General features: G+C 35.0%; 1 protein-coding gene and 2 long non-coding RNA genes across 3 annotated transcripts in view; 1 reads left to right on the top strand and 2 right to left on the bottom strand.

The window, feature by feature from the left end:
• LOC105233840 (somatostatin receptor type 2) overlaps positions 1–13,895 on the bottom strand; it is a 46,053-nt gene extending 32,158 nt beyond the window's left edge. The window contains exon 1 of the mRNA XM_011216011.4: positions 13,291–13,895. The gene's annotated coding sequence lies outside the window, so the exon portion shown is untranslated. The remainder of the gene's footprint in view (positions 1–13,290) is intronic.
• Positions 13,896–15,287: 1,392 nt separating this feature from the next.
• The window catches only part of LOC125778984 (uncharacterized), a 24,126-nt gene continuing 17,875 nt past the window's right edge, over positions 15,288–21,538 (top strand). Inside the window, exon 1 of the long non-coding RNA XR_007423072.1 lies at positions 15,288–15,375. This is a non-coding gene — a long non-coding RNA (uncharacterized LOC125778984). The remainder of the gene's footprint in view (positions 15,376–21,538) is intronic.
• The window catches only part of LOC125778983 (uncharacterized), a 23,872-nt gene continuing 18,331 nt past the window's right edge, over positions 15,998–21,538 (bottom strand). Inside the window, exon 2 of the long non-coding RNA XR_007423071.1 lies at positions 15,998–16,268. This is a non-coding gene — a long non-coding RNA (uncharacterized LOC125778983). The remainder of the gene's footprint in view (positions 16,269–21,538) is intronic.

The following is a 21,538-nucleotide window of genomic DNA, read 5'->3' as shown; positions in this document are numbered from 1 at the left end:
CATGTATGTGCTTTAAGCTAGGGGCAGATGGTAGTAATGACGTTGGATAATAACACTTTTTGTAATTTTTGTACGCAACTTGTCTAAAAATAGCACTGCATTAAGGCAGTAAACCATATCATCATCGTAAATCACCTTTTTGAAAGCCCAGGTGTCATCAAACTTTTGTTGTTTATTTTGTAATCATTAGTGAGCTATATTTAGTCTACCAAATTGCAGAGCTCCATGTGACTTTTATGTGATTAATTAAAATGAAGTACGATATAATTTTATTTAGACTCAGAGAGTCGAATATATTTGTATTTACGTCTTCATCTAGAAAATTTTATACGGCCTATGAATTCTTCAACATCACCAAAAATATTCATGTCCAAAGAAGTCACTTCTGTAAACAGTCAAAGCTCTTTGAAAACTTTGTAATACATATATATTTAAGACATCAACCTACTTTCGCTTCATTACCTCCTGATTTGTACTACTCTGTGACTGTGATCAAGTTTGTAACTTTCTGCCCAACTCAGTCGGAAAATCATGTAACATATTGATAAAAGTTTCTTTTTTAGGCTTTTGAATCCATATATCTTTCGATCAATCAATCAATTTTTATATATATATCATTTTATCGATCAACCACTCAATCAATACACCAATCAATCAACCAATAGATTAATTATTCAATCATGCAGTGAACCCTGCATTCAATCAATGCATATATATACCTCTCTGTCTATATATTCACCTATTTATCGATCAAATAAACAATCTAACACTCAAACATCGAATAATTTTCCTCTCAATCAATCAATCAATCATGGTATCTATCATCAATCAATCACATTAACTGTTCTATCGAATCAATCAATCAATCATGGTATCTATCAGCAATCAATCACTTTATCTTTTATATCCTATTTGTCTATATATCTATCTATTTAACGATCACACAAACAATCTATCACTCAAACATTGAGTCATTTTTCTCTCAATCAATCAATCACTTTATCTACTCTATCTGTCCATCTATCTTTTTATTGCTAAATCAATCAATCAATCAAGAAGTTATGAATCCGTAAATGTATCTGACTATAGCTGTCAACTAATAAATTAAAGCATTTATCTATATTTTATTCGATAAATCACTCAATCATTTAGGATACCAACATATTAATCAGTCAATCAATCAGTCAAACTACTAAACAGTCAATTATTATATAAAAGTATCTTTCCTATTTAACTATATATTGATCCATCAAGCAGTCTATCAATCAATCATTCAATCAATCATCAATATCAAAATATTTATCCTATCTGCCTGTATGTTTACATTCTTATTGATCATTCAATCAGTAAAATTATCATCAAACTATCTATTTAACTATCCTTTTCGCCATCAATCAAACAATCAACTGATCAATCATTCAATAAAGCTATCTATCCTAACTACCAAACAATTAGTCAATCAATTATTCAATAAAACCACCTATCATATCTGGGTTTCTTTCAATCTATTTATTGCTCTATCAATGATCACTCTATCTATCAACCAATCCATAAAATATATACCTTATTCATCTATATGTTTATTCAACTCAATCTCATTTCTATCTGTCTATATATTGTTCAATCGTTTAATCCTAACTTTCTATTATATATATCAATATATATCGACCAATCTATCAATCTATGAATCAGTCAATCTATCAATCAGTGCATTTATCCATTTTCTTATCGATAAATCCCACAATCAATCACTAAACCAAACACTCAACCAAGTAAAAGTATCTGCCTTATAAGTCTATATCTCTCTCCACTTGTTGATCAATCTAACAAGCAATCATTCAATTAGCACACAATCAGTGAATTAATCAAACTATTTGTTTTGTAAGTATATCTGTCTATCTTTTTATTGATGAATCAATCAATCAAAACGCAATTAATCAATCAACATTCAATCAATAAACACTCAATCAAACTATCAATCTATATATTAACTATCTATGTATATATTGATCCAATTTATCAATCCATGAATCAGTCAATCGACCAATCAATCTATCTCCATGAATCTAAAAATCCGTAAATGTGTCTAGTTATCTACACTATTAATTCTTTGACTAAAGCATTTTCTTTACAAATCTTTTCACAAAAATATTTTTAAAAATTTGCTCAAAAATATTTTTAAAAGTTTGCTTAAAAATTGAGTTTATGGTTTTCTTTTGTTAGATGCCTCATTTCAGATGTTATAGAAGCAGACTTTTGGTATTTTGAACTACTTGAGCTAGATGTTCGCTGCTGCGTATACGTAACTTCCAAACCAATACAAACTTTTCATGATTGTTGTGTCTACCAGCAGGAAAGCTCAGAAGTGTAATAAATATATTTCCCATATGAAAGCAAATGTATGCATGTATATGTATATTTATATAAATATTAATATATATGTATGTATATATAAATATGTACGATACACCAAAATTTTTTTTATCAATCTAACCCTTCTCCTTAAAAGCACTTATGTAAACTTTCTCTCGAAAGAAAAATTTTCAAAAAAAGTAACTGTTTCTAATTTTTCTCAGTGTACAGTAAACCAATCAATTCTCCTTTGACATTTTATTACATTTGGCATAAAAATTAGCCTGTGCGGTTATCGCCATAATCTTTTAGCACATTTGGCCTTCTTCAACGCTGTCAATAACGCGCACACAAACAAACACAATGATATATACATAAGTATGCATGTACATACACACGCACAGTTAAGTATGTCAAGATAACTGTTGTTCTAGCAGTTATCCATGAGTATAATACTGGCATTTATAATTTTATTGCCAGCTCGCTTGCCAAGTGGGTGGTAAACGTGCGATTGGCTGAGTGGCGAGTGTATGTGTGTGTGTAGTAAGTGTGACTTGTGACTGATAGGCAAATAAATGAGCTCATTTGACTGCAATTTTAAACGCAAACCACAACTAGTACATATAATGCTGCCGATAACAGTGACAAACAAAGTAAGTGCTAAATGCAAATTATTATATACAATTTGTATGTACATATGTATGTATATTTGTATCTATATCTAATGTACATAATAAATAATAAATCGAAATATATAAAAAGTGCATATTAGAAGTGAGTTAGTGAAAATAAAAGCTTTGGAGAAAAAAGTGGGGGATTTTTTTGCAACTGTTTTTTATATGTACATATGTACATATGTATGTATATATATACATTAGGGTGACTTAATTTTTTATTTTAAATTCTTTGTTTTCAAATTCTAGCATTTTTTTGATGTAAAAAAACCTTATCAAATATGTTTGAGTTAAAAAAGCTAATACAATTTTTCGGAGCACCCTAATACAGATATGTACATATTTAAAAATTTAAATCAATAATAAATACAAAATAAAGATTAGATGCCAATAAAAGGCATTGTAGTAAAAACAAATTAAATTTGATTTTCACTAGGGTGGTTCGAAAATTTTTTTGAGTATTTTTTGGTTTTTTTTTGTAAGTCTTTCCATCTCAAATGTTTCTATTTAGTGTTTAAAAAATCTTCACCAAGCATATTTATGAAAAAAAAAATTTTTGTTGAATCACCCTAATACACATATGTACATATTTATAAATATAAAATAAATAATAAAACCAAATACATTCGAAATAAATATCAGATTCCAATAAAAGGCGTTGTAAAAAATGTTAAATCTGATCTTCATTAGGGTGCTTCGACAATTTTTTTGAGAATATTTTTCTTTAACTCTTACTATCTTAAATTGATTTCTATGTGATGTTTAAAAAATCTTCGCCTAAAACATTTGATTTAAAAAAATAAAATTTTTTTGGATTACCCTAATATAGGTAAAAATTTGTATATAGATAGAAGTGCTTATTCCAGATTCTCTGCCAAATAAATCGCCAAAATGGCAAACAAAACACAATCGTTTTCTAATAAATCACTATCGTACGACAATTTTTTGCATACATTTGTTGCTTTCCTTCCCGCTCTCCCATTATTTTTGTATGAATCACCACTTTATGTAGTTTTCGTTTGTTGTTAAGTGTTTATTACTCGTCTAGCTGGGATTATGCTCGAAGTATGAGCGATTATTTGCGCATTTATACTAATTGTAGTGCGCTTATAGATTACAAGCAGCGCTTCTTTGGCGAGTTGCTTTCCCTGCACATGGGCGACTGGCATTTATTTCTTCTTTAACTCGTAAATGCGTTATTAATGAGACCCGCGTACTTCGCATGGCGTGATGAATGCGTAAAACCCGCTTCCTTGGCAGAGGGAAATGGACAATCGCATTCGGTTGTTAATGAAATGGAAAGCGTGTAATTAATATGTGTTTAATTTACTGTGTGATAAGAAAGAGAGAAGAATGATATTGGGAGTTTTCGTGAGAGTTGTGCTTCAGCTTACTTTTATTTGAAGAAAGCTTTGTGTCAAGTAGTAAACAAAATGGTGTTTGTGTGATATGGAAAAGGAGCTCATTAAATGGCAATTATTTATAAAAATCGATCGGGGTAGGGAAATAGATATGGGTTCATTGGAGCAACAGTTACAAAGGAAGTAAATTTGTGATCAATAATGGTAAGCTAGCGGATAGGATTGGCTATGAAGAGGTTATATCGAATATCTGCAGAAGCTGAATAGAAAAGATGACGTGGAAACAATTCAATACTTCCTTCTTTACTGTACTGAGTTTGGGAGGTTAAGACTTAAGCACTTGGGAGCGTATACATATCTTCAGACATCCCATCGAGCTGGCCGGAATAGTAGTTAAACACCTGTGCAAATTTTTATTAGCTAATTTATAAGTTCGAACACAAAAGTTTTTTCCTTTCTTTGGCTTCACAAAGGACTACATGACATAATCCAAATTTCCCAAAAGTTCAAAAGAGATTCCGTGATATTTTCATTGCAATTCAAAGCACATTATTTTAAGCAGTGCTCCTGAAAGGTTTCCCACGTTTTAAAACCAACAAGTTTCGAAGCATATATAATTCCTTACAAATATGACAAAACAAATTCAAAGAACAGCAGTGAAATTATTTGTCTACCATAATCGTATTAATCTTCCCTTCCAAAGCATATTCAAGTATTTGAGCTTCTTACATTTTTGCAGCTCTTTTTTATACAGACTTAAATGCAGCTTTGGACCCCTTCAAAGATTGTGCCGCGCACCAAAGTACCAAGCTCAATCCACTCACGCACGTAAACCCTATTACTTGTCCCAATATCCCTAAATTCCTTATTGAAATTTATTGCGCAAAAACGCGTATAAAGCAAGTGGATTGACAGGAAATGAGGAAAGTATTATAAATAAAAAATGAAAAGCGAGAAAAATTTAGAGTACGAGGCAAAGCGCGTTTGCTGAATGCAACTAAACCGGTGGAACAAAGTTTTAAGTGGGGAAAAGTTAGATACAACCACTTATATGTATATATGTATAAGGTATTATAGGAAATGAGTAGTACACAACCAAAATATGGTGACAAGTGGGTTGAGAGTAAGTGTCTTAAAACTTATTTTGAGCGGAAGAGGGTGAAAATGATGTTTTTGCTCCAAAAATTTCATAAATACGAGTATATGTACTTGATCGGACAATAGACAGCAAGTAGGACAACTAGCACAGTGAGGAATAAAACAAGTTAAGAGGAAACGCACAATAGTAGTTGAAAGTAGCTAGTAAAAAATTCCTGGAAACTCACTGATTTTGCTTGCTGGATGGCTGAATAAAGGGAGTTAAAGCTTAGAAGGTATTTGAAGCCATGAATTGGAGCTTTGGAATACTAATCGCTTGATACTCACATGATTTGCTATTTTTAACTTATGGATGTAGGAATTTATATGTGAAATGCACATGGGCATGGATGTATTCATACCGATATTATCAGCGTATTATGTACTAAAGGAAGCCCTTTAAATTTGTTTACATTCTCAATAAGAAATATATCCTGATGTTACTCTCACCTCATTAGGAAGCTCTACTCTTCAAACGGTGAAGGTGCATATCCTTGATAGGAAGCTCTCGTTGAAGCCAAACGTCAAGAAGAGAGTTAGGAAGGCATCGGTCGCCTTACGCTGTTATAGGTGATGCCTTCTAACAAAAGTGGTGTTCTGGCTCTAAGAAACCATAGTGAAGCCAATAATATTCTATGTGATCGTTGGCTGTATATATAAGATGTCCCGGGAAAGAACTAACTGAAATTTGCCGCCGCTTTGATTGCATTTCTTCCAATCTCGATCATTGCGCCGCAGAACCTTTATCTGACGGTTCTTTCTCAGCTCACACACCCGCGAAGAATTTGTGGCCTGGCAAAGTAGTTGAAGAAGAAGTTCAGTGAGCTTTTTCACGAAGAATTCGAAGTTAAGAAGGTTGTCCATCAACTCCAGTTTCAGACTAACGTCTTAGAAGCGGTAGATGTATTGCTCCTAAGTGCAGCTTTCTTCAGAGAGGTGTGCGTTCACTTTGCCAATCGAGTGGCTGTAATGGCTTTAAGCTCGCTGACTCTGCGCTCAAAACAGTCACAGACTGTATGACTTCATTGGCTTAAGCTACATTCATATAGACTTGTAAGGGTGCTTGGTCACAGCGGAAGTGCCTGAGACTGCAAAGCCGAAGTACTTGCTAGGCGGGCACAATTTCCCTAATTTCATCTGTTTAGTAGCTAGTAGGTTTTCCAATATCTTCTTGAGTACTGGCGTTGCATCTTTGGACCTTAAGTAAACTAAGCAAATGCTGGTCTACGAGCAGAACTTGGGCGACTGCGACATACTTCTGACTCAAAGTGAACCATAAGTTGTATTCCGAGCTAATGGCTTTTAGCAAAGTTAATTTCATCACAATTAAAGGTATTCCGACTGGACACTGCCCAATAGGTGCCCATGCTGTGCGGCTAATATTCGCTCGGACGCTCTTTGCCAAAGCTGTGGGAAGGAAGGCGAAGGGAAATCGTCTTGTCATTTTCCTTTTTTATTGCTCAACTTTTACCGGTCTCAGATTGAAATATCAGACAAACATTTGGCGAACCTTGATATTGATATCAACTACCCTAATAAATTTGTGGTGTGCAGGAAATGCTTTGTCGATTTATTAATGGTACTTAAGCAGTTTATTGGCAACAGAAAGTATGAATATCTGCTCAAGTAAGATTCATTGACCAACCCTACCAGCTAAGCTAACCTGAACTTTACCTTCGTTTTAAATAACTAAAGAATTTAGCAGAAAAATATTTTCAGAACAGCAAATTCTTACGATCACTCCGAGGACACCGTTTTGACTCAGTTGAGGATATAAAAGCTGAATCGAAGAAGACTCTGAAATGGTCAAAATTTAACTTTCAGTTTGGTCATCGTATCACAGTAGTATATCTATATATATATGTATAGGGTTTTTTTTAACTATTCATTTTTTTCAATCCCCTCATGAAATTTCCTTGGAAGTATTCTAAAACAAATCTCTAAAAATTTGAGCCCTTAAAATTAACATTAAGGACTTCGGCTTTTTAAGAAAGGCTTATGGGATTTTCATAGATTTTTTATTAGATATCATCTATGAAAATTCCTTACTTAAAAAGCCGAATATCTCGAGAAGTATTAATGATAGCTATTTTGAACTCGGACCTTTTTGGTAGCCTGTCCTGTCCTGTCATCGTATTTTTAACCACTTTTCCATTTCCAATACGGCAATTTGTTTAAGTCCTCATCGCATATATTCTCGCTCAGTTCGATGCGTCGATTATTTTGCTATCCAACGATTTTCTGTTTGTCCTTTCCACAAACCACTCAAGCGCGATTTGATTTATTTTAACATAAATGCGCAAATCAAGCGTTGGACTGAATATGCTACATATACGCATGTAAAGGGTGTTCTTTTAGAGTTATGTGTGTAAAAAAAAAAACAAAGAAACAATAAAGAAATACATATTTTAAATTTATTGGTTTGTAATTTTGGTGTGAGCAGAGTTTCGGGTATAAGAACACAGCTTAAGTATCTTATGAAGACCATAATTTTGATCACTTTTTCAGGGCTGTATTATTAACTTAATATATCCCAACCAGAAGTACTCTAATGGAATCAGAAGGTACGATTAAGGTGTCAAATTGACCGGCTTAGCATTCGGTTTGATTTACTCAACAAATAAATGAAAAATCTAGGAGCCTGCATTATTCAACTGAAGACTCTTTTACTTAGAATTTTGGCATTGACTTTGGAAATTAAAAAGACGGAAAGCCACATCTGGTCATCATTGTCAAATTTACAATCACAGTTAAAATAGGAATTGCTATAGACAGTCAGTTTTTCTGAATATAATGACGTCTGGAGAGTATTTGTTTCGTGCACCTTGAACATAAATGTCAAAACTGTGACTGTAAATTTGACAGCTGGTGGGACAGCTATCCTTCTAAGAAATTATAAACCTCCGAAATGAACACCTTTGATTTGTTACACAATTCTGCTATAGATTTTTTTTACTAAGATTTTGGACATAGACGTGGGTATTCAAAGAATCAGGTAGCTAATATAGATAGTAAGTTTTTCAGCATATAATGTCGAGAGAGGCTCTGTTAAATTTATTGTACGTAAATGGCAAACAAAAGTGCTAACTTTGACAACTTTTTTGACAACTATCCGTGTACTAAAGTCTATGCATCCGAGAGAAAAACCCTTTATATTTAAATTTAAATGTGATTTCGCTGTATACTATTTGGTGCATGTAGGTATGCATTCATTCACGTGCATTCGCATTTCGGACTTCAGCTGCACAGTTGAATAAAGAAAATTCCATTTGCCGAGCAATTTTGTGCTCACTCACTTACTCACTCATTCGCTCGCAAACGCTTTGAGTGAATGAAAAAAATTGGATTACACTTTCCACCATTACAACAGCAACAATTTACTGTTACTGCTGTGCAAAGCGTTTCACTGTTTGTTGGTGTCCACCGTTGCTGCTGTTGTTGTTGTTGCCTGCAACATAGTGATTTCTCAAATGTTGATTGATGCACTGCCATCAACGGTAGCGAGAAACGAGTTGCCAAACATTACTTTTTACAGCATTTCGATGACATTTTCAAAAGAATTTGTGTAAAACAAAAAAGTATATAAGTATTTCCATACTTATGTAATACATAAAATTCGAAGTATATATAAAATTACTTGGCGAAAACGTCTTTGGCGCTTTGCCAAAACGATAAAAAGGAGAAAATAAAGCCAAAGGTTTGTCAAAAGTACGAGAAAGCTGCAGGAGCAAGCTAAGAAAAATACGTTTGAGGGCGAAGTGCTTAAAGAGAATGTTAGCGCTTGCATCAGGCAATACTTCAAGTCAGCTAGTAGTCATCAGAGTGCAATGAGCTGCAATTTTGTATGATGCGTATAATATACATGTGTGTGAGTTCATTTGCTTGTCGATAAATCGCCGGATTTCCACACAGTCACATAATATTTCTGTTTTCAAAAACAAAAAAAAAAAAACAAAAACAGAAAATATAAAAACGCTCTCTTCTACTTTATAAATCCTTGCTCATATACCCGTACTCGTACATGTGAAATGTTATAACTGACTGCGCGCACACTCACAAAAATCCACCCAACTCATGCAATATCCTATGGCTTTCGCTGTTTTGATTCCGTATTCACGTTGCAGCACTCATCATCAGCCATCATTTCGTTTTTATCTGTTTGTTCTGTTTGCATTTTAATCAAAAATCACTTTGAACCATGAGCACCTGTGTGCAATGTGGCAAATTTATGCGCGTCTCTCTTGTGTGATTGAAATCGATACACAAACTAGCTAGCGCAGAAATAACAGTACATACATAATTTGGCGGGGATCAAAAACAAATCAAATGATTTTGCTGTGGAATACTCGAAATTCATATTAACGGGTATAACCACTAGCATAGATTAATATCAAATTGCTTCATAAAAGTGAGTCAATAAAAGCGTGAGGCTGGAAAATCGCAATTTCGATATTTTTTCGGTTGCTTCAAGTTAAGAATAAATTTCAATTTTATTTTACCTAGCTTTCTAAAAAATAATATTCTGGGTAATTGGCTTTGCAAGTGAGTAAAGTGGGTTAAGTTAGGTTTGCATTTAAGTTTATACTACCTAGCAGGAACTGCTAGAGACGTTATAAAGAGGACTTTTTGAATCTAGCGCCTCTGGTGGCGCCATCTATATGTCGACTGGTGCGTTAGTATCTGAAGGTCTTTATTTTAATCATGACATTTCATTTATTAAAAAGTGAAATTATTGCGTTTCAAGTGTCAGTATGTCTGTGTTATTGGTGCCAAAATGAGCTTCGAACAAAGAACCAACATTAAATTTTTTTTAAAATTGGTAAAACTTTTACCGAAACGTTACAATTGATGAAACAAGGTTATGGCAATTATTGCCTATCCCGTAGCATAGTGCACGAGTGGTTTCAACGTTTTCGAAGTTCGTGAGGACATAAATGACCATCAGCATGTAGGCCAATCAAAATCCGTGATAAAATTCCATTGAAACTGTGCGTGAATTCATCAAAAGTCAGCCGAAATCATCATTGAAATTCATGGAAATGGATTTAAACATCTCCAAAACATCGATTTTTTCATTTGACCGAACATTTGGGCTTACGAAAGGTTTGTGCGCGGTTTGTTCCGCACTAATTGACTAACGACCAAAAATTGCTCAGAATCCAACATTTGAAGGACGATTATTTGACCAAAAATCACATTTGAACCATTAACGGCTCCCCGTATTGACCCGATAAGGCAACATGCGACTTCTTCCTTTTCGAATAAATACATTTGCTCATGAAAGGAAAGCGTTATGCAGGCATAGAGTCCACTCAAAGACTTGCACCGGCATACTGGCGGCAATGCCAACGAGCTAAAAATCAGTTCGACATACTTTGATCCTGCAAATCTGTATTGAAGCAGAAGGAGACTATATTGAAAAGTAAATTGATTCTGCCCAAAAAAACCATTTGTTCTATTTTTTTTTAAGTCCTGTTTACTTTGGAGCGCACCTTGTTTACATATGATTGATGATTTTTCGGAATCGTCGCTATCGAACCCCCAAAGCATATAGCCGACATACGAACTGAATAATCAAATCAAAGTCAAGTTCTGTATGGAAAACTTTTTTATATGGTAAGACCAAGCCAACACTAAAAGCTCCACATATGTATATTTGACAATTGACATTTGCCGGACAAACTGACCGTTCAAAATCAAGTTCTGGACTGGAAATTATCTTACTTTTTAAGGGTACAGTTACTGTTGTTTCTTGATTTATTAATCATTAGGTGTTAAAGTGTCTGCTATTCTTATAAAAAATTTTCAGTTTTATCCATTTTGTAATAAAAGTATGTTTCGCAGCCTGAAATGAGGAGACAATATCGCTCACGGTTCTTCATCTGGATATATTTTAACATTTTAGTCTCTTTAAAAATATATTTATAGTGTTGAACGTGGAGTATTTGTTTATAGTATACAATTAGGTTCTTACTATATGAACTTCTCATATTTTACGCTTAAAAGTATGAAAGAAATTACTTTTTAGATATTACTGTAGGCTATTTTTCTACACAAAGACATCTTTGAATCCTCCATAAAACATTTCGATAGTTTTTAAAGTGAGCGAATCCTCTCAAAACTCTCTGCCCTTGCCGTGGCTTGATTGAGCCTAACAAGTACTTCGGGTAGACAGATATTGGCCGAGTTTTTTTCCATATAAATCGTAAGAGGATAGTAGTGCGTCGATTATTAGACATAAAATTTTGTTGCAATTTAATGTTATAAAAGCTCTTGATAAAATACATATATTTCGAAGTTAACGGATTTTTTTTTAATTTGCATTTAAAGATATGCAGTGCAAAATATTGGGATAGGCTTTGTTTTCATGGTATTCCGCACGAATTTTAGCAGAAATAATGGCTTTTAATAGCTTAAGCTACCACAACCAAATTTTCTAAGTAGAAATTTTATAAGAACTTTTGGTAAAATCGTACTAAAAACCACATATAACACAATTTTAAATTCCACTTGATTCGTTCACTTTCCAGTACACACATCAAGAAGTAATTTATATAACGGAATAAAACTTAGCATGAATAATGCTTTAACAGTTAATGAAAAAAACTGTTCAAGTCCTAGGTATCGAATATTTGAACCCCAGTATTTATATAGTTGATCTTTGATCGAAAATATCGGTCAATGTGTGAAATAGATAAATGAATTCAGAGATAAACCTTATATGACAATGGTATGTCTGCATGTGAAATAGTGCATCTGTGTGTCTAAAATAGATTAATTTGAGCGAAAACTTGACCTACCCCTATATAACTTATGTACATATATCAGGGTTTTCGAACATCTGGCTCACTTTACTCTATATGATTGCTTTTTTAGTATGCGGCATGTTAATACTATGAGGTGGTATTGGGGAAAGTAGATAAAATCGGGTCGATACTACCCCTACTCCTATATACAACTTAATATAATAATATTCGCTTTTCTAACAAACTTTATGTGTCAACAGCAATATCTAAAGTATTGTCCAATGTAGTAAGAGACAATATTACTCTCAACCTACTAAGCTCAAAAATAATCCAATAAACTTTAATAACTTAATAGCTAGTTTTAACTACATTTTAAGCCATTTTAAGTACTAATAAAACTAGCTACTTATCACAATGTATATCGCAATGTTTTTATTCCTGTTCCACTTGGTTGATAATTATTATAAATGATAAAAATATATTTATCTAACAACAGGTGCTCCCCTTTATCTAATCAATTATCAAACAGCGCAAAGCCGCTGGAGTTTCCAGTTATGTTTACGTGACTGTTCTCATTAACGAAACTCAAAATTATTTACTATGCGTTGGGAAATTTTCTATTTTAATTGGATGTTATTTTTGATAATTTTTGAAAGGTAACAAAAACAAAATAATAATAACAAAAATCGCTTTGCAGAAATAGATAATAATTTGTAAAAGTTAAAAAATATAATAATAATAATAAAAAAGCAGTAGGCAAAATTTATAAAATTCATGTACAGAAATTCGTAAAATTATTTGATTTTTTGAGAGATTGTCGATTTGAGTTCGGTTTGTAAATTGTTGTCTTTGCGTATGAAATAATAAACCTGAGAAAGTTGCAAAAAAAAAATAAAAAACTGAATATATTTTTATATCGCTTTAAACAAAATTTTGAAGGCAATATTTTGGATGTCTTCATCTTAAATATTTTATAACTTTAAACAATAAAAACGTTAAATATTTTTTTTTAACACCTACCTCTAAGTTCAATTCAGAGTTGGTTCGTTGAAACTATGTTTCATTTTTAAGTTTTCGGTTAATTACATTTTTTAAATAAGTTGTGTTTTCATTTTTTTTATATTTCACATAAATTTGTTTTATTTACATTTATTTTATAATTCAAATATTTTTGTAAATAATGAAAAAAGTTGTGTTAAATAATTACCAAAAACTTTTTAGTATTATTCCAACTCCTCGAATACTTTAAATACATTTAAAACTATTTTTGAGTGATATTTTAATATATTTGCACTAATCTTCTTTTCAATTTCACTTACACTTTTCAAATTTTAAAAATTTCACTTTCGAAAATAACTTCACAAACAAATCCTCGAAAGCAACACTCTCACTAGAACATACGCTGGCACACCACTTGTTGTGCGCTATCGGTTACCTTTGGAGTTTGTTTTGCTTTCACACTTGACTGTTTACAATTTTTCTGAAACGAAAGTAATTTGGACACCTTCACACGCACCGACGTCCTTTTGCCGACTACGCATCTTGCAGCCGGCAAATTGGCCAAATTGCTGTCACGCAACACCCAACTGTCTACCGGCAACGAGCCGGACAGTCGGCCGAGCTAAAGCAACAGCAACACGAATTGCTTTAACAGCAGATGGTGTCATAACAGTTTGCTGCACATGGTTGCATTGCAAGAGCAGCGCCTGTTAATGGCTTTCCAATGCAAGCCACCGGTGGGAGTTGGTGGTGTCAGTGGCACTTCCAAATTTCCAGTGAGTGACATTGCTTTGTCGTCGCTGTTATTAACAGTCTTTGTCTATGTAATATTGACATTAACAGTGAGTTCATTGTACTGGAATGTTTGTAATGGGTTTGAGCAGCTTTTTAGCGTTGAATGAATTAAAGGAGCTTTGTGTTGAGCTTTACGGCTGCAAAAGGAAGTTGGTGGACATTGGTGACTGCGTAGAATGCCCTTCAAATAACTTCGACTTGAACATCTCAATGAGTATATGTGCAAATATTCAGTTGTTTCTTAAAACATACTATATCTATCGTTGACGTTACTGATTTATGCGAGTCAATTTCAAAACTAGCAATTTCACATTTTTTTGCAATTTTGCTCATTTAATAGAAGTATAAGTTTCGTCTCTATTTACCAAAGAAATCTTCTTCTTTATGGACGTAGACGGTTATACGAGTAACCAACAATCCCAAAAAGTGTGTCAATCCTTTTTCCTTTTCGCTGTTTGGCTCCAATTAGAGATTCAAAGTGTAGCCAGGTCCTGACCATCTGGTCTTTCTAACGGAGTGGAGGTCTTCCTATTCCTCTGCTTCCCCCGGCGAGTTCTGCGTCGAATACTCTCAGAGCTGGTGTATTTTTATACATGACCTAGCCAGTGTAGCCGCTGTCTCCTAATTTGCTTAACTATCACAATATTGTTGCGTATCACATACAACTTATCATTCCATCGACTGCGGTATTCGCCGTGGCCAACGCCCAAAGAACCATAAATTTTCCGTAGAACCTCTCTCTCGAAAACTCGTAACGTCGACGCATCAGATGTTGTCATCGTGTATGTCACCGAGATCACGAGTTTATATTTCAGGAATCAAATAATTGGTTATCATCGTCTCAAATGCGACATCGCGACATGTGGCTCGAAAACGTCGGATCTTCTTGGAACTTTTCAAAAGCCCATAGAGCGAGTCATTCCATAAGTCAGTCCGAGTTGCTGCGAACGCCACCGAAAAAACTCTACACGGTCTTCGTGTACATTCTCAGCTATGGGCGGTCTATTCGGTCAAATTATCCAATAATGAATGCTGGGTTCCAAGATGGGTGATAGTGTTGCAAATAGTATGCTCAGTAGACCGATTATGTTTACCATAAGTTGAGCGAAGCGCATTCTTTACTGAAGGTGAATTTTCGTAATAAAGTTGAACGATTTGTAAACGTTGTTCAGGCGTGATTCTTTATATGATGAAATACCAAACATTACTGTACAAAAATAACATAAAACAAGTAAGGAAGGGCTAAGTTCGGGTGTCACCGAACATTTTATACTCTCGCATGATAAAGTGATAATCGAGATTTCATTATCCGTCATTTACATATTTTTTTATTTTGCTGTAAAATTAATTAGAATTAAATTCTGAGAGATTTACCGATATTTTCGGTGAAAATTAGGTTAGGTTAGGTTAGGCACTGAGTTCTTCGTGTTCGATATCAGGGACCTTGAAAAGTTATAGTCCGATCACGACAATTTTGCCACAAGGGATACCTCAGCTCAAATGCCGTATTGTGTTAAGTTTTATTCCGCTATCATCATTGGTTCCTAATGTATATATTATACAGAGAAGGCATCAGATGGAATTCAAAATAGCGTTATATTGGAAGAAGGCGTGGTTGTGAACCGATTTCACCCAAATTTCGCACATATCATCAGGGTGTTAAGAAAATATTATATACCGAATTTCATTGAAATCGGTAGAGTAGTTCCTGAGATATGGTTTTTGGTCCATAAGTGGGCGACGCCACGCCCATTTTCAATTTTTAAAAAAAGCCTGGGTGCAGCTTCCTTTTGCCATTTTTTGCGTAAAATTTAGTGTTTCTGACGTTTTTTGTTAGTCGGTTAACGCACTTTTAGTGATTTTCAACATAACCTTTGTATGGGAGGTGGGCGTGGTTATTATCCGATTTCTTCCATTTTTGAACTGTATATGGAAATGCCTGAAAGAAACGACTCTATAGAGTTTGGTTGACATAGCTATAGTAGTTTCCGAGATATGTACAAAAAACTTAGTAGGGGGCGGGGCCACGCCCACTTTTCCAAAAAAATTACGTCCAAATATGCCCCTCCCTAATGCGATCCTTTGTGCCAAATTTCACTTTAATATCTTTATTTATGGCTTAGTTATGACACTTTATAGGTTTTCGGTTTCCGCCATTTTGTGGGCGTGGCAGTGGGCCGATTTTGCCCATCTTCGAACTTAACCTTCTTATGGAGCCAAGAAATACGTGTACCAAGTTTCATCATGATATCTCAATTTTTACTCAAGTTACAGCTTGCACGGACGGACGGACAGACGGACGGACGGACAGACAGACATCCGGATTTCACCTCTACTCGTCACCCTGATCACTTTGGTATATATAACCCTATATCTGACACTTTTAGTTTTAGGACTTACAAACAACCGTTATGTGAACAAAACTATAATACTCTCCTTAGCAACTTTGTTGCGAGAGTATAAAAAGGCTATTGAAGAAAGTACTTCTACTTCGATCACCCGTTATAATATATCTATTTCGGTTCGAAACTCTGGGTCAGATACTATGAAATGCTAATAATATGCATGTAAATATATCTACGTTTAGGTGCACAAATTGTAAATTTCAACACTTGATCCTTTAGCCATCTAACCAGCCAACCAGTTCAACCAAAGTTTAGAAACGCCGTCGTTCAGTAATAATTTTTGGCTTATAATTACTGCCGCAAATAATCACCAAATGCATATTGCTTATGGGAGTGTAATTCGTAATGTGCAAATAATTGCAAATTCCCAGAGCCACCCTCAACACACAAGCACACATACATACAAATACAATGCAACACTTCTACAAATCATTATTATTAAATAGATTTAATGAATGAAAAATCTATTTGCGCGTATTAAATGTTAATTAATGGCTGACATTGATGGCTTTTGGTGGGATAAAATCGGTTTTAGTTATGACGTCGGTTTTTCCGACAGCTCGATAACCCTCTGCATGTGAGTGTGTGGGTGTCTGCGTTGCGCGATTGTAAACATTTATTGCGCAACAACATTGTGTGAGCGAATATTATATTTTGATAGTTGTTGAGCGTTTTAGGCGTAAATAAATGCATAAATTTTGCATAATGAATAAATGGAATAAAATTGTAATGTGAGTGCGAAAGCAATTCGAGCGCTACGGCAGAGCAATAATTTGCTAACCATAAAAGTGAATATGAGTGCGCATACACAAAGGTGTAGCGTTAATTAATTTCGCCATTCGGTTTCGGTTGTAATTGTAAGTAGCTTATATCTAGTAATTTGGCACTTGTATGGTAGTTGAGCACACAAAGGGGATTACCCTTTCATTAGATGTAAATATTTTCGTAATCTGATAACTGTCGAGCAAAAACAACAAATACAAAGCGATAACGATTGCAATCGGAACAAGGAAAACATGTTGACTTCGCTGAACCGAAGTTTTAATACCCATGACAGGTGTATTTTTCATAGCAACAACATAAGTAACTTGGGTTCAAAAAATCGAAATAAATTTTTTTTGCTTAATTTGAAAGTACAATGTCTCGAAAATATACTGTGAAAATTTCAGACAAAAATTCAAAATATTTCGGGAGTTATAATGAGCGCCTCGGAGTCCTCTCTCTCGCAGTTGTTGAACTTTAAACCCGTTTCTCTCAAAACATTGTTTTTCTGGTCGGCTAGATATTCAGTAATAATGAAAATACTCGAAGCTCGAGCAAAGCCCACTGCATGAAACGCTTTCAAAATGGATTACATTGTAAATGTACTCATCATTATACTCAAAAAAGAAGAAGCTATAAGACTTCCGGAAATTTGACATTTCGCAGGAGCATTTGTTTCGCCAGCGGCACTTTCGGCATTTATTCAGGCGGATCCAAAATGGCTAATAGAGTGGAAGCCGGAATGCTTTGCTCGAAGAACCCATCCTTCAAGCTTCCGGAATACTGCAGTATCATCCAGGCGGAAGTCTTTACAGTCAGGAAAGCGTCCGAGATCGTAGCCAATCAAGAAGATCAATATATACAAGAAGAAGAGAATCTCACATCGCATTACCTCAGAGAATGTTCTTAGAAGCAGGCAGCCAGTAGATATATGGCTACGGGAAAGCGCCTGCATATATTGTATATTGGGTTCCAGGCCACACAGAGATTCCGGGAAACGAAATAGCTGATGATATGGCCAAAAGTGCTATTCGTCTGGCTACCGAACCAGTACACATGAGAATGCAAAGGGTCACTAAAAACGATATACAATGAAATTTTCGAAAGAGCTGACGGACGTATAAGGGCGATATTGAATGCCTTAAAGACACGCACAATCTCCGGATAGACTTAAGTAACGATTATATATGCAGAAAGTGCAGGGGACATGACAGAGATACTTTCTGTCCATCATTAGTTAGAACTCTTCTTAGATATGTGAGAGCTTCAAGGGACTGGATGAAGTAAAAAAATTAGATATCAAGTAATTCTTAAAGTTTGCTAATAATAAAGCTCAAATGAAACTAAACCATTCATTTATCATTACTAAAGATCAGTAGTTTTATGTATGGCGTGGCAGCCGGCCAATGTAACCCAACTCAAGTCTTAAAACTCAATCGGTCTGAACGGAACCCCAGAAATTATAAATTCTTGAGACAGTCAACGCAAAAGAAGTGGAAGGAACAACTTGTCCTAATAAACAAGGAATCTGCTATCCCAGCTCGGTATCAGCATAACGCTCACTATGCAAGCACGACCCACAATAAATCTTTAAGAAAGGGATTCGAAACGACTATGAACGAAGCGGCCGGAGTGTGCTCAAGATAGCACAGTTTTAGATCTGACTGGAAAACTTTAGAAGCTGTTGAAGCACCATTGAAAGTGTAGATGCCACAACTTCAAACGAAGAGTTTTGTTGGCGACCCTAGACGTATGAGAACCCTTCAATAGTGCGAGATGGATGGATTTAATGGAAGCTTTAGAATCCTCGATTATCTCAACACTGTGATGCGGAGCTAGCTTAGTAATAAAAACTAATCTACAAAAGGACGAAAGATACAGAAGCACAAAATATCTACTCTTGGTTCAGACCTGTGGAACATAAGCTATGACGATATCCTAAAATTTGATATGTCAGTTGGATCGCAATTAGTTGGCTATGCGGGCGACATCACAGCAGTAATCACAGCCCGAACTTAGTAGACTAATGACTAACATAGAACGGCTCATCTAACGAAAGAGAAAGCTGCTGCTTTACAGTCGCAGTATGTAGCCTAAGATATTTCATAGAAATGCCGACATATTCTCTATTCGACACATTCTCTTCCTGTCGAAAATTTGAAGAACTTCTTAAAGTGCGTCACCTTGAAGCATTTTGAGCTTACCGCTAACTTATTAAGCCGATTAATATCAATCGCAGCCATCTTCCTAGGTTCTCCAAAAGTGTGTCTAAAAGGATATTTCAATAGCAGTCTGGCAAAAGCCAGGCAATAGAGAAGAAAGTGATTCCGACTTGCCTTCCTCCAAACAGTTTTGACAAAGAGCTACCGACAAAACTTATTTATGTAGACTCAAGGAAGATTAATATAAATATTTTCTTCTGGAGTAGGTTTTGCAATAACAAATTGACGTTCTTCAACCAATAAAAGAATCGTATAGCCACTTTTATATATTCCATTTTCCTAGAATTAATTGCAAGTTCATTAAAAGGTAAATGTGTGCTGTTTAAAGCCCGAAATCGTACTCCGTAATATTCCTAAAGGGGGCACATATTTTTCCAGTAATTTATAATATCGCTAATATCTATTTCACTAAAAATGTCAAAAATATACTCTCCAAAAAATCTAAAAATAAGCGAAAACTAATTAAATTTGTTTGTGAAACATTTTGGCGGCGCCACCTTGTTCATCCGTCATCAGCGTGGGCCTCACTTGACATGCGTGTTGCAAAGTACATGTATTTAGCAATTGGACAATACATGCCACCAAAGCATACCTACACACACAAATACATTTACATAAAATAATATTTGGTAGAGTGCATAATTTTTAAGTCCCTCTAGTTTAAAATGTTTCGTGCACTTTTGTTAACCCACACACTAATGCGATTTGCGGTTTGCGTCGGGCGTTCGTTGTGCATAACTGCATAGCATAGCGTTGGTGAGTGGGTGCGTTTCGCAATGCGTCGTTGTTAATTGGATGTTTAAATATGATGGATATGTGCCGCTGTTGCATGTCTGTGGTGCGTTGTGATGCGTGGAAATCTTTATGTTCTACATTAATTAATGTCTCTTCATGTTTTTTGGCTAACTAGACTGACTTTGTGTATAAATAAATTAATTTTTTTATTTTTTTGTTTTTATTATTTATTAATAAATACAATTTTACGTGTAGTTGTATTAGTTTTTAGTCTCATAACGTGTTCAAAATATTAAAGTTGGATTTTAAAATCTAGTTCTGCAAAATCAGCAATTATAAGGTTTGATAAAAAAAAATCCAGAAAATTCTGGTATCCTTGCAAAACTAATATGGCTGTGTAAACTGACTAATACCAATACCAAAAGCTCCGTCAGGATCGGTAAAAAGACCCCTCCGAGCCGTTCGATACAAAACGAGGTTTCAGACAAGGCGACTTCCTATCGAGCGACTTCTTCAATGCACTCTGAATATATTAATTCGAGCTATAGATCTAAAAAGGGAGGTACAATATTCAACAATAGTGTACAACTGCTGGCATACGCCCATGAAATCGATATCTTTGGCCATAACAACCACTCCATTAGTACTGTTTTCTCCAGGTTGAACAAAGAAGCGAAGCAAATGGGTCTGGTAGTGAAAAAGGGCAAGTCGAAATATCTTCTGTCAACAAACAAACAGTCTTTGCACTCGCGACTTTGTTCCCACGTCACTGTTGGCAGTCCTATCGTCGGGCATACTTTTGTCCGACTATATTTTACAAAGAATCTGATGCATGTCGGCTATCCATCGGCCGCCACCGCTTTGATGTGCTTCAAACGGGTAGGTAGGTAGGTAGGAGTGCAGCCCTGTTGTCTATCGGGCTCAATTAGCACTTGATGTGCCATTTTGATACACTACTCCTAGAACCCTCTGTATCTGCTGTCACCTTTCACCTTCTCTCTCAAACCATTTTGAGGTTTCGATGAAACTACTTATGTCTGATATGCTTTTAGTAGAAATCCATTCAAGATTTGGTGCTTGATGGATTCCAAGTGTTTTGTGTCGGATCTGTGCTAGAGCTGGGCATTCACAGAGAAAGTGGAAAATTGTTTCCTTTTTCCCTGCTATTCCGCAGCCTCGGCAGATGTTGTTGTAGAGCATACACATTTTGGACGCATGTTCCCTAAATGGCCAGTGCTCTGTTGTGGTAGCTGTTACTCTGTATACTTATACTTTCTCTTGACCTATTTAATATGTCGTTGGTTCTTTTCCTGTCATATGTTGGCCATAATTGTTTAGTATGATGCATTT

The sequence above is a fragment of the Bactrocera dorsalis genome, chromosome 5 (assembly GCF_023373825.1).
Source record: "Bactrocera dorsalis isolate Fly_Bdor chromosome 5, ASM2337382v1, whole genome shotgun sequence".
NCBI classification, from domain to species: domain Eukaryota; kingdom Metazoa; phylum Arthropoda; class Insecta; order Diptera; family Tephritidae; genus Bactrocera; species Bactrocera dorsalis.
The sequence above is the reverse complement of the archived record's forward strand: the minus strand, read 5'-3'. Positions and strand labels throughout refer to the sequence as shown.